Source organism: Symphalangus syndactylus, chromosome 6, assembly GCF_028878055.3.
Source record: "Symphalangus syndactylus isolate Jambi chromosome 6, NHGRI_mSymSyn1-v2.1_pri, whole genome shotgun sequence".
NCBI classification, from domain to species: domain Eukaryota; kingdom Metazoa; phylum Chordata; class Mammalia; order Primates; family Hylobatidae; genus Symphalangus; species Symphalangus syndactylus.
Genome location: NC_072428.2, coordinates 124,583,925 through 124,602,449, shown reverse-complemented (window position 1 = coordinate 124,602,449; position 18,525 = coordinate 124,583,925). Strand labels below are relative to the sequence as shown.

General features: G+C 40.0%; 1 protein-coding gene across 5 annotated transcripts in view; it reads right to left on the bottom strand.

Annotated features, from left to right (window-relative positions):
* BPGM (bisphosphoglycerate mutase) overlaps nt 1-18,525 on the bottom strand; it is a 50,501-nt gene that overhangs the window by 27,173 nt on the left and 4,803 nt on the right. For 2 of the 5 annotated variants that reach the window (XM_055284078.2, XM_055284077.2), the window contains exon 1: nt 5,080-5,216. The exons of 1 other annotated variant lie outside the window; for it this stretch is intronic. The gene's annotated coding sequence lies outside the window, so the exon portion shown is untranslated. Of the gene's footprint in view, nt 1-4,534; nt 5,016-5,079; nt 5,276-18,525 lie in introns of those variants that run through there. 2 more of the 5 variants (XM_055284076.2, XM_063642287.1) reach the window with 2 other exon arrangements.

Here is an 18,525-nt window from a genome sequence, read left to right as displayed (position 1 = left end):
ATTCATCCTGTTAATCTCCTTCAAAAATATCATCTGTCATTTTGACACACTTTACCCCATTAGACATCTTCATAAATTATCCCATAGTGCCTCACACGTCAGGGGAATGTATACTTGCTCAGGAGTAGGTGCTATGTAATTGCTTTGACAATAAACAAATCAAAGAACATACTTTGCAGGTGACTTATAACTTTCAAAGACCTTTCACTATAAATGTATAGCAATTCCATCTAAGTTAGCTATAAAGCAAAGAATATTCTTTCCATAAATGCCACCATAAAATTGAAACATAAAATTATGATTCAAGATTAGCATTCTTTTTGGCAAGAGAGGGGCTGTAGATAGGGGAATGATGTACTTGCAAAGCACTGCATTTACTAAGGTTACCCCTCTAATATTTTCGAGATGCCTAAGTACTTTCAACAAATGTAGCATGATCATCTGCTGCTGCTTCCTGCTCCTTCATTAAACTATATAATTCCACATATGAAATTATGTGAAATATAATTTCACATTATATTTCTCCCATAACTGAGGTTCCTCTGTTATAAGTACTCCCCATAACTGAGGCTCATCCTGTCTTCCAAACTGACACTCCTGGGACTTTGCTTCCTCCCTTCCTCACCTGTTTGAAAGTTAATAATGCCTAAGACCCTAGTGGTATAACTCACGGACAAATAGGGCCAACTACAGGGTAAAGTCCAACTTAAAAAACCTAGTTTTTCTTATATTTCCAACGTTTGAGCAAGAAATTTGATCAGCAATATAATGTTGAAGTTATATAAAATAAGACAAGTAGAACCAGAATCACTTAGATTCAAAGTTCACATTTAAATATTAAATAGTCAGTTGCTACCCTAGACACTCAGATGACATTTTCCTTGGTCCAAACCCCTTATTGTGTGGTTTTGAGCAACTTTTAACCCACACTGCAATAGGAATCTAACTTTATAGAAGATGGGCTGGCTATTATTTGAGGACAGAGAAAAAGAACCATGTCTTTAACAAATTAAAAAGGAACAGTTCTCAAGGGAAATGAAATCTGGGCCTCAGTTCCTTAAGGCTTTTAATGCTTTTTTTGAGATGGAGTCTCACTCTGTCACCCAGGCTGGAGTGCAGTGGTGTGGATCTCGGCTAGCTGCAAGCTCCGCCTCCCAGGTTCATGCCATTCTCCTGCTTCAGCCTCCTGAGTAGCGGAGACCACAGGCGCCTGTCACCACGCCCGGCTAATTTTTTTTGTATCTTTAGTAGAAACGGGGTTTCACCGTGTTAGCCAGGATGGTCTCGATCTCCCGACCTCGTGATCTGCCTGCCTCGGCCTCCCAAGTGCTGGGATTACAGGCGTGAGCCACCGTGCCTGGCCAAGGCTTTTAATGTCTTAACAAACTATGCCTTCCCCCAAATCAAGTTCACTATTAGAAGTTCAAACACAACTGTACCTAAAAGTGTTCCATGGTCTATTACTTTTCCTAAGGCTTTGTAGAAACTTTTTCATCTGTACTTGCAGTTATAAGAACATCTTTTTACCAGGAGCAAATGTTACCACTCACAGGTGTTTTCCAGACACTAAAACCCTCTCATTCACCAATCTTACATCTACTAATATTTCCTACTGATTGCTTGTTACAAGAATAACCAACCATACCAGGCAGACTCCTACTCATGGGGAAGAGATATACGTGTGTAATGAGATGTGCATTTGCTCAGGGCATGTTGCATGTTCCAGCCTACATGGCATCACCACTGTGGACAACACCCACCCATGACGGACCCTTCCTTCCTATCTCTGGTCATTGTCTTCCCCAGGGTAGTAGCTTTTATCAACACAAACTGTTTCCACCAAATCCCAAAAGTCTAAAGTAAAAACAACCAAGATATGAGCCCAGCTCTGCTACTGACTGACAATGTGATCTTAAGTAAGTTATTTAAATTCTTTGAACCTCAGGTTCCATATCTATAAAGATGAGGATCATGAAACTACTGTTCTCAGGGGGCTATCAGGAAGATTAAATGAGATTATGGTGAAGCACTCTACCAAAAAGTGAGAGGTAGAATGGAGCAGACTTTGACTAACTCATAAATAATGGCACAGATCTCAGGCCCGTCAAAGCAATCCTACCTTGCCGATGATATGAGCAGAAGCAAAAGCTGGGAATAACGTAAAATGAAGGGAGGAATTAGAGGAGAAATGCTTAAATTAGGTGGTAGAAGGAGGAATGCAATCAAATATTGTGGGATGGAAGAAGGTGATGGTAAGATACAGTCTCAGAAGCTTACCAAGTACTAATATTCTGCAATCCAAATGCTTTAATGAAGTGGTTAACATTTAATTTATATTTTACAAAGTATGTTTTCCTCATATTTGTGGCCAAGTTTCAGCAGAAGGGTTTTGTTATTAAGTAATACTTTTTGTCCTCTTTTGTCCTGCCACCCATATAAACATCTTTCATATCAGATTTCATTCCAAGGATGTTTCAAGAAACCATTCGCTTCAAACACTTTTGTGACCTCTGTTCTTCAGGCCCCAGACACACAAAGATGAAGGCCAGGTGAATTTAGGTGCATCAATCATTACTTAAAATGTGCCTCTTAATCTCAACCAACCACAGCAGGCAAAAGAGGAAGAAAGACTAAAAGCTCTACCCAAACACTAACAGTGGTTGCTTCTAAGTGACATTTTTCTGCCACATTATACTTCTGTATGCTCCAAATTTTCTACAATAATCTGGTTTGGTTTAAATATGAACACAAAAGAGTATATCCTTGTAATGGGGACAAAAATAGGAAGATCAATAAGACCTAGTATTTGCTAGCACAACAGGGTGACTATAGTAAAAAAAAAAATTAATTGTAAATTTTTCAAATAACTAAAAGAGTATAATTGGATTGTTTGAAACATAAAGGATAAACGCTTTTGGTGACAGCTACCCTGTGCACTCTGATGTGATTACGCATTGCATGCCTATGTCAAAATATCTCATGTAACCCATAAATATATACACCTACTAGATACCCACAAAAATTAAAAATTAAAAAACAAGAATATATCCTTGAAGCTGGGAACTTTTACTTGCTAATAGATGGTACAGAATTTACTGCAATGAGATTCTGCTTGTATACTAATCATTTTTACTTTAAAACAGACTTTTAATACAGAGTTTATACCTCAGGTATAATTTAACACAACATCTGCTTTCTAAAGATGCAAAAATCGAGGTGGTAGGATCGCTTGAGCCCAGGAGGCAAAGGTGGAGGTTGTAGTGAGCAGAGATCGCGCCACTGCACTCCAGCCTGGGCAACAGAGCGAGATCCTGTCTCAAAAAAAAAAATGCAAAAATTAAGAGTCACAGTTGAAACGATTTGTTTAAGATCATACAAATAGTAACAGCTTCAGGACTAAAGCCAATGTTCTTGATTTCTAACTCAGAGCTCCTTCCACTATGACACTGTTTGAATTATGCTTCTCTAAAGTCCACCACCAACTGGGGAGCATCTGCGGTGTACGAGGTGCTACTGGAATACAAAGATGGCTAAGAAAGAGCTATTCTCTGGACTCATGGGAGGCAGTTTAAAAAAAAAAAAGAAGGCCGGGCGCTGTAGCTCACACCTGTAATCCCAGCACTTTGGGAGGCTGAGGCAGGCAGATCACCTGAGGTCAAGAATTCGAGACCAGCCTGGCCAACATGGTGAAATCCTGTCTCTACTAAAAATACAAAATTAGCTGGGCGTGGTGACGCATGCCTGTAATCCCAGCTACTCAGGAGGCTGAGGCAGGAGAATCGATTGAATTCGGGAGGCGGAGGTTGCGGTGAGCCAAGATCACGCCATTGCACTCCAGTCTGGGCAACAGAAGCAAAACTCCATCTCAAAACAAACAAACAAAAAAAAAAAAAAAAAAAAAGAAAGAAAAAAGACAAGGCCAGGTGCGGTGGCTCACGCCTGTAATCCCAGCACTTTGGGAGGCCGAGGCGGGCAGATCACCTGAGGTCAGGAGTTCGAGACCAGCCTGGCCAACATGGTGAAACCCCGTCTCTACTAAAAATACAAAAATTAACCAGGCGTGGTGGCCTATGCTTGTAATCCCAGCTACTTGGGAGGCTGAGGCAGGAGAATCTCTTGAACCCGGGAGGCGGAGGTTGCAGTGAGCCGAGATCGAGCCACTGCAGTCACTCCAGCCTGGGCGACAATGCGACTCCGTTTCAAAAAAAATAAAAAATAAAAGACAAATTGACATGAGTTCTGCTTGCACTATAAAAAAAACCTTTAGTACCTACAGGTGAAACTTAGCTTTTGATTTTTCCCCTTCTTGGAAAGAGTCTGCATTTAGTCAGCTAACATTCTAGTGCCACTCACAAGCTAAAGATCTTCCGTAATTTGCAAGGGAGGCAGTAGGGGAATGAGAGTTATAATAAGTTAGCTAACAACCAACTTTTCTTTAAAGCTTAACTGTGAACTTAACTGCAATTATGCATTTCATTGACCTTCTCTAGTGTAATACCAGCCCGTCCCTTAGAAAAGAGGAAAATACACTTACGTTTTTATTTCTAGTGGTTCTAAGAACTTGTGATTTGGCTCCAGATTCCTACATGAAAACACTGCATATATTCACCTCCTTCTCTTTTCACCGCATTCGAGTTTTTCTGTCTACTACACAAAATGATAGATAGGGCCAGGTCTGCCAGAGCCCTAAATACAGCGGCATCGCCCTGCTTCCTTCCAGGGGATCTTACTGTTGGAAGGGCTCTGCCACACAGTGCCTCAGACGTCCAGGAGAGAGTTTATCTTTCCTCCAACTTCTATATATTCTTGCCATAAGGACAGCACTACCAAAGCGGGCTCCTCCTCTCAGTTGACAGAACTGTGACTGCCTGTGAGGCTCATTCTGAGAAAGGGACAAGGGAAAGCGACCGGGGCGATAAGAGAGGGTCCCAGCTTGAGGGCTGGAGTGGGCACTAGACTCGCACCAACGACTAAATCGGGGGAAGTAAAGAAACTGGCCTTCCCCGCACCTAAAAATAAAACATCACATCACTAAAAAATGGAAACGTTCGCAACATTTTCTAAAGCAAAACCACTCACCTGCAAAGGGGCCACCAGCAGCAGCAGCAGCAGCAGCAGCCGCTCCTCCGAGCCGCCGAGGAGCCAGCACCTCCTAGAACTCATCACTGCCGCCGGCATCGACGCTCTTTTCTAGCCCCTGAACCAGACGAGGGCAGGTCCTAGGGCTCTGCCTATTGGAAAGTCGAACTGTCACTCATCCACGGTCCCGGCCTACTCCCGGGACCGGAGAGGTCTCTTCCGTTTACCAAATCCCAGGAGTAAGAAGTGGGGCGCTGATTGGTTCGCTGTAGAGACGAGCACATACCTGAACCAGTAAGGAGTTGGCTTCGATGCCAGCGGGCAGGCTTGGGCCTAGGGAAGTAGAAAAATACACCCTGGAGCGTCGCTGGGGCAAAACCTCGGGTCTGGGGGGCGTCTTAGCGGTTTGAGGTTCTAGAAAGCGCTTAACGTCTTAAGAGAAGCACCTGCGGGTGAAGACAGGTGTCAGTGGACTCTTGGAAGAGAGGAGGTGATGTTTCTTTTACTTATGGGAAATTTAGGGATTGAAACCTGAAGACGAAGCCGAGCTATCCTCCCAGCAGAAGCTCCTTTCGCACAAATTACTCGTGATTGAAAGTCTTAAGTCATGATTAAAACAAATGCCTTTAAAGTGTCCAATTTATAGGCAGTAACGCATCCTTACTTTCTCTTACTGCTTTTATAGAGATTCCCCTTAGGCAGTTTGCTGACGGTATTTTAGGTGGGGAAGAAAAGTGATGAATGGAATGCCCTAAAAGCTTATTGCACAGAGGAAGGGAGGCTGGAGTGGAATGAGAGAATGACAAATTTGGAGGCGACAATAACTGAACAAGAGAAATCTATGAAAACACCGGAAACATGGCACGAGGCCTTAAAAGCTTCTAAGCAGGCTTGAACTACCCCACGAGGTTTTGAAGCATATGTGTCAGAACTTTTGGGTGGGCGGGAAAGATAAGGAATGTTGTGGGAGATTCCCTTCTTAGAAGCTATCCTACGTAGTGTTTCGTGTCTTCATGTGAGTTTTTCCTGTTTCATCCTCATAACAAACGCATTACGTTTGTGACAGGCAAGCAAGTCCTCAGAATAATTATACATACAGTTGAAAAGATAATCTTTCCACATTTGAAATTCTGTGACACACTCTTTATTGAACTCATTAAGACCTAATCGTAGCCAGTTCTGTATCTCATTTATCCATCGTAGAGCATGACAGTTCCTTCCTGGGATATTAAAGAACAGAACTTTACTTCCGGGATGGCACTAATCCAAAGCTTGACAGGTCTCAGCAGGTGATAGGTCCCAGCTAGTGATAGTTAGAATTTAACTTGCACAAGATTAACTAGAGTTCAGGCCAGAACAGCTGGAAGAGGCAGCTTCCAAATCTTATACATTTGCCCTCTTGCTTTTTTCTCAATATCAATTGAGGACAAAGTAAGGAGAAAGCTTTTCTTCTACAGTGTAATAAAGTTCCTACTTAGAGTGCCCACCATCCATACTCTGGAGGCTAAAGACAGTCATTCCCAAGTAGCAGTCTTGTGGCATTTGGCATTTAGGGCTACTTAGTCTGGACTTAAGGGCGCCTACTCATTGGATTTAAGTATACTGTTGTTATGGACACCGATGGAATGCTAGCTTGTTACATAAAACCTTAACAATATCAAACATCACTTGCCTTTTAGAATCATTCGCAAGAGTATGTGGCTTATGAATAAGTCATTTTGATATAAGATGGAAGCAGTTGTATCAGTGATTCTGTCTAGAAGGAATTAAAAAGCAAATTTTCATCAGGAGCAAGCATGTTTGTAAGACAAATGTTCACAGAGGCTAACAGAATTTCAGGAGTTACTTTTGCCCTATGGCAAGATTTTCTCCATACTTAATTTTATGTTACAGTATCATATCCTGAACCCTGTGTCCTGGTCAATTCGATGAGCTGTCTCCCTTATGAATTTTTAAATAACGAGGTCGTGGTTCACAAAGATGATCATAAATCCATTTAAGGCAAAGATGAACTCCAAAGAATATTAGACTTGTACAAACATAGTACTTGACAGGGCTTTGGAAATTAAACTTTAGCTCCTTGTTGTACAGATAAAGAAACTGAAGCTTAAGTGATGTGCTCAGAATTACTTGGTTGGGGACAAATCTTGGGCTAGGACCCAAGGTTGCTAATTCATATAATTCTGGGAAAATGCTTCCTCTTCCTGCTGCCTTCTCCTCGTCACCCCAAAAGCAATGTGTTTTTTAAATTAAGGTTAATTTTAGGATTCAATTCCATTGAAGACCAATCATGAGGACTTCAATTCTGATACAGCAAGTGATATAGATACTATGAAAATAATTCAGTGTCATCAAACTACTTTTGATGTAGTCTCACTTTTATCCAAACAAGAAATGAAATGCAATAAGTTATTATAGCTATGTTGTCTCTTTGTCTTCCTTTCTGTTAGAAGTGTATATCAAAAAGTCAGTATTAACCATATAATACTTTGAGTTTTAGTAGAAAATTGTCTTCCTTGTGACCTGAATAAACTACTATTTTATCGATAGCGTACATACCTGGTCAAAATAATTTCACAGTTATGTGCACAGAGCCTCTAGCCTTTTCCACGTGTGGCTGAATTGGTTCACTATGCATCAAAACATCATCCATGGACCTAGGCTATTCTCCCTTTTGCTAGCCTAGCAGAACCATTGGCTCCCTCCTTCCAGCAAACTCCAGAGTTAGCTAGTTCTATATCCCATGTCTCCTTTTCTTCACAGTATCAGGACACACCATGAGTTGGTTATTTGCTGCCAGTGTTTAGTCTCCAACTATACCCTACTTACTTCAGGGTCAGATTAAAATTAACCACTCGTAACCTAGTATAATAAACCTATGTGTGGCCCCCCATCATTGACCTCCTAAGTACAAGACTCCCTTTTCTGAAACTAAAAACTGGAAATGCTCTTATGGATCAGCCATCCAGACCTCTCAGAAGGGACCTTAAAATCTGTCCCTTTCTTTCAAAAGTTAAAACTTAGAATCCTCATCTACCTCACAGAGTAGGGTGAAGAATCATGGAGGCAGTTTTGGAATAGCTTTGCCATCTTTGAAGCACCTTGTTTCTGTCACTTTCCACCACTGGGAACTTAGGGGCTTAATTGGACTTATAGTTCCATGTGGCTGGGGAAGCCTCACAATCATAGCTAACTCTAGAGTTTGCTGGAAGGAAGGAGCCAATGGTTTTGCTAGGCTCCAAAATGCAGAATAGCCTAGGCAAATTGCTTGACCTCAGCCTCAGTGTCTTTATCTGTTAAATACAGATAATACCCAAATTGCCAATGTGAAAATTAAATGGGATAATGTGGTGTGTGCCTGGCACATGGAAAGCATCTCATAAATGGTAGTTGTTGTTCCCAACAATTATGGTAATGATAAATGTAAACCATTTTACCTGCTTACAAGTATTCTTATTCAAATAACTCAGTAAAGTCTTGGCATTGCACTTGCCTCTTTTTCCTGCTCTCCACTCAAGTGGAGACCTGGACTCTTGCAGAGGACATGAGACTGGGATTTCCCCAGCTATCTTGCAGCTACCCAGAGAGGTAATGGGCAGGAAGTGAATGCCAGAGTGGGTACAGACGCAGTGGCAAAGCCAGGAACCTCTGGTATTGAGAAGCCTGATGTATGTGAAATTCCCCTACAGTAAGACTAAACATTGAGTAAGCACCTTGGCGTAGGAAAAGAGCCAGGTTGATCTTTTTCCCCACTACTTTCAGATCTAGGACAAGGATAGGGGAAAAAGGTAGAAACATGAGGAATCAAGAGAGGTGCTTTCCTCTTTTACAAATTCTCTACTCCACTAAGGAAAAACCCATGTTTCTTTAAATGCTTGTTGTTTATATGGTGGTAAACACAAATTCTGCCCTATGGAGTTTTTTTTAAAGCTTATATTTATCAATTATAAATTTATGTTTTAAAATGTTTATTGTGTAAGGTTTAGAAAAGAAAAAAACTGAAAATACCTATAATCCTACCCTCCAGAATTTATTTTTAACATTTTGTATATCCTATTTTTCCCATAAATCAATTACTTAAAAAAAACCTGGAATCTTAGTATATGTACTGTTTTGTGGCAATCTTTTTTACTTAATTTGTTATTAACATGTCCCAATGTCATTTAATATTTTTCTTCAGTGTATAATTCCATTACATGAATGTGCATCCAGGTGGTGGTATGTACAAGAGTAGAGAATTGTCCAACCAATTCTCTACTCTTGGGCATTGCACTTGTTTCAGTTTCCTAAAAAGATTCATTGATTTAAATGGGCTGCTGTTTCTCTAAATGATGGTGCTGCGGGAATGTCTACTGAATCAATGGCAATGCCTACTGGCTCCACCCTTTCTTCATGGAGACTGATAAAGTGGCCAGGAATTCTTTTCTCTGTTCTCTAATATTACAGAGCTAAGAAAGGTGAAGATAGTAGGCTGATAGCTACTGAAGGGTTTCCCCTTACCCTCTGTCTCCACAGAGTTTTCTATTCTTTAACCTGAAGAAAAGTGTTTAGCTGAGGAGCCAGGGTGGGGAGGTGATATGGAGGGGATGGTGGATGGAAATCAGAGTTTGTATTAGTCCATTTTCACACTGCCGATAAAGACATACCCAAGACTGGGCAATTTACAAAAGAAAGAGGTTTAATTGAATTTTCAGTTCCATGTGGCTGGGGAAGCCTCACAAACATGATGGAAGGCAAGGAGGAGCAAGTTATGTCTTACATGGATGGTGGCAGGCAAAGAGAGAATGAGAACCAAACGAAAGAGGTTTCTCCTTATAAAACCATTAGATCTCGTGAGACTTATTCACTATCATGAGAACAGTATGGGGGAAACCACTGCCATAATTCAATTATCTCCCACCAGGTCCCTCCTACAACAGTGGGAATTATGGGGGATATAATTCAAGATGAGATTTGAGTGGGGATACAGCCAAACTATCAGAGCTCCATCAGTAAATCCTCACAAAACTCCTGGCATATGTGTCCCCATTTACAGATGAGAAAATTAAGACTGGAAGAGATAATTTGTCTAAGACTGCACAGCTAGTCACAAAACCGGAGTTTGACTCTTAGCCTTTGTTCTAAGCTCTTCCCACCATGCACTGCTCCTAAAAACTTATGGATATAACTTCATTCTTCTTTTCTTTGGAAAATTTGTTGTCAGTCATCTAAGAGGTATTTATCTGCTCCCTAAAAATAAAAATGAAAAAAACCCTCCTGACCAGGATTTTCTTCTGCCTATGGGCTTCCCCAGTCAGCTAGCTCTTGGGTAAAAGAATATATCCTCATTCTTTGATGAAGACTCAGATAACATAGCTTTTCTCCTACATACATGCATATTTTCTTAAAGAAGTGACCTCACTGTATATGTTGGAAGGTCAAACTCATAAAAGGAAGTCTTTATAAACCCTGCATCAACTTAAGAACATTACACACATATTTGTTTCCTTAGCTTTGGGGATTTATGAAATATTTTCTATATAGCAGTAAGCCTATTTTTCTGGTATGGTTTATACACTGGTTCTGACGTAAGTTCTGAAAGAAGCTTCTCAGAATTGTTGACACCCATGAAGCATCTTTGAAATGGGTGTGTAACCTCATAATGTAACACTTAGAAGGCAGTGACACGTGGAAGTGTAATTTCTAGAATGTCTCATTAAAGCCTCTTTACACAATCTAATCCAAATCAGTATCAATCAAGGTATATGTTTCAAATATTTTTTTCCAACCTCCTCATCCTATTCACAGACACACCACACCCCTACACACTACCAACACTTTAGCCCAAGCTACCATCACCTCTTGCCGGCATTTTCTCAGTAGCCTCCTAACAAGTCTTTCTGGATCCACTTTTACTCTCTTCTAGGCAGCCAGGGGTGAGTGATATGGTAGAATACCTTAGTGATTGTGTCACAAGTCACCCCCTACCACCCCCTAGCTTAGAACAGTGGCTTCCCATTGCTCCTTAGAGTGACCCTTCCTTCTCCCTATGATCATATGGCCTCCACACGTGTTTTCCCTACCTAGAATGCTACATCCTTCCCCTCCCTCTCTTCTTCCTCCCTTCCCCACTCCCTGCCCCTTAGTCTAATGATTCCTATTCAAGTTTGATATTTATTGAGTGGTCATTCCCCTGGAAAAACTTGATCCTACTTGGCTTCTATCTCCTAGGTTAATTACATGTTTCAAGGCACTGTGCACTTCTTTATAGAACTTTACACTAATGTACTTACACTGTATATGATCTGTCTCTCCATTGGTCTTCAAGCTCCCTAAACATATGGGCCCTGTTGCTTTGGTTTACCACTTGTCCACAATGTCCAGCATTAGGTGCTCAATTAATACATGTTAATAAATGAATGCATCAAAAAAGAAATAGATTAAATTTCCTGTCTTTTTTTTTTGCTAAATAATACTTTTTATGTATAGGTTCACACAAATAAATAACTACATGTCTTTTTAAAAACGTTTATGCCTTGAGACCCTAGGAGTTTACAATAAAATGTGATATATGAAAACTTATAAGAATAATGTTATATTTTATGTGTGGACTGAAAATGTTAGGTCTGAAAGAAACAGAAATCATATAGCTCAACTCCCTTATTTTATAGTTGAGAAAATAGAGGCTCAAAGTAGACAAAAGAATTGCTTAAGTACAAAAGCAGTTAAAGCACAGAATGAGAATCGAAGTTTTTTATGTATAGGGTAAAATCAACCTTCTTGATTGTTTTCTCTTGTTTTCTTCCAGAGAAAAACAGATGTAACATGCAACCGGGAGGCCTTCCTAGGGCAGTAAAAGGCTGGTCCTAGCAGATAAGGTTTCAGGGGCTGCACTAGGTAGAGAAAGGCATATGATTACTTAGTCAAAACAAGTGCCAGGCCACAGATGCTAGTCAGCTGAGATGACATGAAGCCTAATGGGTCTGAAAAATAGAGAGGGGAAAAATTTTTCAGAAATCTAAAACAGTATAAAAATCACAACAGAGAATAAAGGGCAATTTATTTAAAGATGAAATCATCTTAAACTTCTAAACTAAGCCCTTCTATATAAAATACTTTTTCTTTGGGTGTAAGCATTTTGGAGGCTACCTGAGATTCTAAGGGGCACCCTTTTTAAAAATGTTCTCTACTGGCTTTGAGAGCTGTTGTTTCTATAGCAACTTCTAGTTGTTATTTTATGTCTAGAGAGAGGCTACTTTTTTACTAAAGAGCTATGATTCCAGCATGAGTGAGACAAAGTTCTTTATGTTTCCCATTTAAGTACTCACAGAATCCTTATAAAATAAAATCCTTATAAAATCCTTATAAAATAAATTTAATAAAATTTATTTTTATAATAAAATTTAAAATTTAAAATATAAAATTAAAATAAAAATATAAAATTTAAAAATAATAAAATTTAAGAAACAGCTTGACTGGCTTCATTTATTAGTAACTTTTGAAATAAAGAATAAAGAGAGTAAATAATTCATTGTTTATATCATCAGTCAGTACCAACCACTAAATTCCAGTCTCTGCCAGGTGAGTGTCCTAACTAATTTCTGGTGTTGTCACTCTGTGAGGTATCAGATAAGAGGAATAGGTAAATTGCTGTTTGCAACCAGAAGATGTAAAAATCAGATAGGGAAGAAAAATCACTCTCATATGATGTTCTGTTTACTAAATTACGATTTATAAAGTGAGTAATGGCAGGCCGAGCGCGGTGGCTCACGCTTGTAATCCCAGCACTTTGGGAGGCCGAGGCGGGCGGATCACGAGGTCAGGAGATCGAGACCACGGTGAAACCCCGTCTCTACTAAAAATACAAAAAAAAATTAGCCGGGCGTGGTGGCGGGCGCCTGTAGTCCCAGCTACTAGGAGAGGCTGAGGCAGGAGAATGGCGTGAACCCGGGAGGCGGAGCTTGCAGTGAGCCGAGATTGCGCCACTGCACTCCAGCCTGGGCGACAGAGCAAGACTCCGTCTCAAAAAAAAAAAAATAAAGTGAGTAATGGCAAAGCCTTCAAAGCTTGATAATTTGAAGTAAGATGATGTTTAGACTGTTAGGATCCTGGATCACTCTATCACAGCTGAAATAAAGAAAGAACTGCAATGCCAAATGACATACACGTCTTCACCATCAGAATACCAACAAGTGTATAAAGGCCTGGCATTGATATATTGCTAGAATTTCCCTTCTGTAGATAACTGTTTTTACACACAGCAGGAAAGGACCTGTGTTCTCAGCTCCAAACCCAGCTATATTCAGTAAAACAAGAATAGACCAACCTCTAACAAAATATTATGGAAAATGCTTTCATTTCTTTTTTTTCTGAAAAAAGGTAACTATAGCATATATATATATATATATATTCTGTTTTCCTAAACTCATCTATTTCCTTATGCTTTGCTGCGTCTCTGCCCTCTCTAAAAATGGGAGACAAAGGACAGAAAAAAAGGATAAGGAAGAATAATAAGTAAAATCTTCGGAAGTGTGTACAGAATCTGGTCTCAACTAGCAAATCAATAAGTAACCAATTATTCATTGAATTCCTCCTAATGTTCAAGAACTTGTGTTAGGAATTTTGAAGGAAATGAATTAATGTTTTTCATGCCTACTATAAACAAGTCACTGTGCCAAGCACAAGAGATATATAAATAAATTAAACATCCTCCTTGTCCTCAAGGAGCATGGTCCAGTAGAGGAAAGACTAACTCAAGTGTTAATTACAGTCCAACAAATACAAGTGCAAGTAGAATGATTAAGGGCTCACAGAGTATTTTGGGGTGGAAAGGGAGTGTGTAAGTGCAGGGATGTAATAAGTTTAGATATTTGATGGAAGGGGTGAATTCTGAGCAATGTTGAAATATGCACAGAATTCCAGTCAGAATTGCATAGTAGGTTTCCACTTTAAACATCCAGCAGTATTAAATAACATAAAAAGAAAATGCCTAAAATATATTTTAGGGTTCGAAAACAGTATAGACATTTCCATGGACCAAAGACAGAATAGAAACACAGAGCCAAAGCACTGATGTGCTCTGAGACCAGAGGCCGCTGTAGAGGATGCTATTTCCACTCCTCCCAGGTAGCACGGTCTATCATGTACTACACTAGAAGGTGGTTGTTTAAGGGATGGGGCTTCCTATTTTGAAAGAGGCTGGGGATTCTGAACTGCTGCCATTGCTGCCTGGGGCAATGGCATATCTCAACCAGCAACAGAAGAAGAACTCAAGGACATTAGACACAGTCTTTCCACCGGAAACTGGCCTGGAAGAAACAGTGGAGAGACTGAAGATACCGGAGATGAAGTGCTGGAAACCTGATGGGGTCAGAAGAGCAGGGAAAGCAGTCTTTGAGCTCATTCTTCTAAAGTGGCCCTTTCTTGGACCACATTTTTAGAGAAATACGTTGACATAGGTTTAAAGACTCTGATAATAGAAATTAGAGGGAGCGGTATAAAAGGAACTCTGTGACCATGGAGAATTAGTCAAGGTGAAGATTCCTCCCAACTAGCAGTGTAGACTTCTGTGCCCGGCCCCACCCCCAGACTAAATCCTTGTGTTATACCCTCCATGTGTCATTTACAGAAAGAGGTGGGATTGGAGCACAGTAACTACTCTGCTGATTTCCCAAGACTGGCTGATTTTTGAAATATTCTATCCACTCTTTCTTTGAAGACAGGCACATTTTTTTCAGCTCAAATACCCTCATTTGTTGCTTAGAAAATACCATCTATCAGCTGGGTGTGGTGGCTCATACCTGTAATCCCAGCACTTTGGGAGGCTGAGGGCTGAGGTGGGTTGATCACAAGGTCAGGAGTTTAAGACCAGCCTGGCCAACATGGTGAAACCTCTCTATCAAAAATACAAAAAAAAAAAGAAAAAAATTAGCCGGGCATGGTGGCATTCACTTGTAATCCGAATTATTCGGGAGGCTGAGGCAGGAGAATAGCTTGAACCCAGGAGGTGGAGGCTGCAGTGAGCCGAGATCATGCCACTGCATTCCAGCCCAGGCTGCAGAGCAAGACTCCATCTAAAAAAAAAAAAAAAAAAAAAAAAAAAAAAAAAATACCATCTATTGCTACAGACACAGATAAGAGAAATGAATGTAGCCTTGAAAAGGAAGTGAAAGAAGGCCTGAATGATAGAAATGTGGTCTGGACTTTTCTTAATTGTTGTTCAAGGGGGCACCTTCCTAGGACCCAAAGAAGTTTCAAACAAAATGTGGGCAATGAGGCCTGGAAAACCATTGAGGTGACACTAGCTTTGGTGAACTCACTATGTGTAAGGTTTCCCACTCAATTTTGTAGACTCAGAAGCTCAGCCCACCATTTTATAAGCTATAAAAGATAATGATTCTATTATTTCCAAGGTTTTTATGATGTATCTCCTTGTTTTTTCATGCACCACCAAATATAAACTCACTATTCCAATCACTGTAAATTTTGAAACTATTACTAAAAAGTGGCTTGGTGCCCAGCAATTATCTCCCAGCAATCTCTAATCAACCATTCTTATAAGTTACTGTCATTGAACCAAATGGAAATATTTAATTCAGTTTAATATCTGTACAGATACCCCATTTTATTGCTCTTCATTTTACTTCATGCTGCAGATACTGCATTTTTCACAAATTGAAGGTTTGCAGCAGCCCTTTGTCAAGCAAGTCCACTGGCGCCATTTTTTTCCAACAGCATCTGCTCACTTTGTATCTCTTCCACATTTTGATAATTCTCAGGATATTTCAAACTTTTTCATTATTATATATGTTATGGCGATCTGTAATGAGTTGTCTTTGATTTTACTATTGTATTGCTTTGGTGTGCAATGAGCTACACCCATATACTACATCAAAGTTAATTGATAAATGTGTGTGTTCTGACTGCTTGACTGACCAGCCATTCCTCCATCTCTCCCCATTTCCTTGGGCCTTCTTATTCTCTGAGACACAACAACATTGGAATTAGGCCAATTAATAGTCCTACAGTGACCTGTAAGTGTTCCAGTTAAAGGAAATCACACGTCTCTCACTTGAAATCGAAAGCTAGAAATGATTAAGCTTAGTGAGGAAGGCATGTTGAAAGTCGAGAGAGGCTGAAAGCTAAGGCTCTTGCACCAAACGGCCAAGCTGTGAATGCAAAGCAAAAGCTCTTGAAGGAAATTAAACTCTAGGGAACACACAAATGATGAGAAAGTGAAACAGTGTTATTGCTGATATGGAGGTTTTAGTGGTCTGGATAGAAGATCAAACCAGCCACAACATTCCCTTAAGCTCAAGCCTAATCCAGAGCAAGGCTGTAACTCTCTCCAATTTTATAAAGGCTGAGAAAGGTGAGGAAGCTGCAGGAAAAAAGTTTGAAACTTCAAACTAAAGAGAAAAAAGTTGGAAGCTAACAGAGGTTGATTCATGAGGTTTAAGGAAGGAATGTGTCTTTATAGCATTAAAATGCAAAGTGAAGCAGCAAGTGCTCATGTAGAAGCTGCAGCAACTTAGCCAGGAGATCTAGCTAAGATCATTGATGAAAGTGGCTACACTAAACAGATTTTTAATGTAAATGAAACAGCCTTCTGTTGGAAGAAGTTGCCACCTCGGACTTTCATAGCTAGGGAGAAGTCAATGCCTGTCCTTTTCTTATCTTTCATGGCCTTGATATTTTTGAAGAATAGACATTATTTTGTCAAATGTCCCTCAATTTTGAGTTTGTCTAATGTGTTCTTGTGATTGAACTCTAGTTATGCATGTTGTGTGAGACTACATGAAATGATGCTGTGTCCTCACTGCATCATATCGCAGGGCTCATGATTTTGATATCTTATTACTGGTAGTGGTAACCTCGATCACTTGATTAAGTTGCTTTCTGCCAAGTTTCTCCCTGGTAAAATTACTGTCTTTCTCTTTGTCGTCAATATTTTAGGGAAGGTATTTTGAAATGATTCAAACTTTATTTCTACTCAAACTTTCACCCACTAATTTTAGCATCTCTTCATGGAGGATGTCTGCAAGAGTTATTATGGTGGTATTTAGTGAAGACTTTTTGTGTTTTTCTTTCATTTTACATTTATTAATTCAAATTCTGTCACAAGGAAGAGCTGTCCCATCTCCCCTATTTATTTATTTGTTTATTTATTTATATCAGTATGAATTAATGGAAGCTTATTATATTTTATGGCTTATAATCTAATACTATACAGTTGCCTCTTGAATACCGTGGGAATTAGGGCCACTGACCCCCATGCAGTAAAAAAATCCACTTATAACTTTTGGTTCCCAAAAAATTTAACTACTTCCAGCCTACTGTTGGCCAGAAGCCTTCCAGAAAACGTTATCAATTAACACATATTTTGTATATGTATGATATACTGTATACTTAAAATAGAGAAAATAAAATGTTATTAAGAAAATTATAAGGAAGAGAAAATATATTTACCATTGATTAAGTGGAAATGGATCATCATAAAGATCTTCATCATCATCGACTCCACACTGAGTAGGCTGAGGAGGACGAGGAAGAGGAGGTGTTAGTCTTGCTGTCTCCGGGTGGCAGAGGTGGAAGGAAATCCATGTGTATGTGGACCCTCACAGCTCAAACCCATGTTGTTCTAGGGTACGCTGTATTTATTTTGCTGCTCTGATTGTTCCAGGTTTGGCAATTAGGAGCTCCTTAGTGATTGGCTGCTGTGTTTTTTTTTGCTTTTGTTTCGTGGAGCATTTTCTTACTCTCTGACACTACAAGATATTCCAAGATCATCTTGTTTATTACTTACCCTAGCCCTGGAATCAGCTATTTCTCCAAGGAACCTGGTTCCTTTTATTGCAGAATGGTGTTTGAAAACCAAAATCTGAGCATTAGGTGTGAAATTGGCTAAAATTTCTTTTTTTTTTTTTCTTGAGACAGAGTCTTGCTCTGTCACCCAGGCTGAAGTGCAGTGGCGCAATCTCGGCTCACTGCAAGCTCCGCCTCCCGGGTTCACGCCATTCTCCTGCCTCAGCCTCTCCGAGTAGCTGGGACTATAGGCGCCCGCCACCACGCCCGGCTAATTTTTTTGTATTTTTAGTAGAGACGGGGTTTCACCGTGGTCTCGATCTCCTGACCTCGTGATCCGCCCGCCTCGGCCTCCCAAAGTGCTGGGATTACAAGCGTGAGCCACCGCGCCCGGCCGAAATTGGCTAAAATTTCTGACAATTTCATGTTGGCGAAAATGCAAAGTAATGAGCTCATAGGAATTGGTAAAACTAATTTGGAAAACAATTCGGCATTAGCTAGTAAAGTTGTAGGTAAGTACACTTCATGAACCAGTAATTTCATTCCTGGGCGAATACCTTGGAGAAACTTTTGCATATGTACAGCAAGAGTCATATACAGCTTTGTTTATGATAGCACAAAACTGAAAATCACCCAAAAGCCCATTAGTAAGAGAACAGAGGA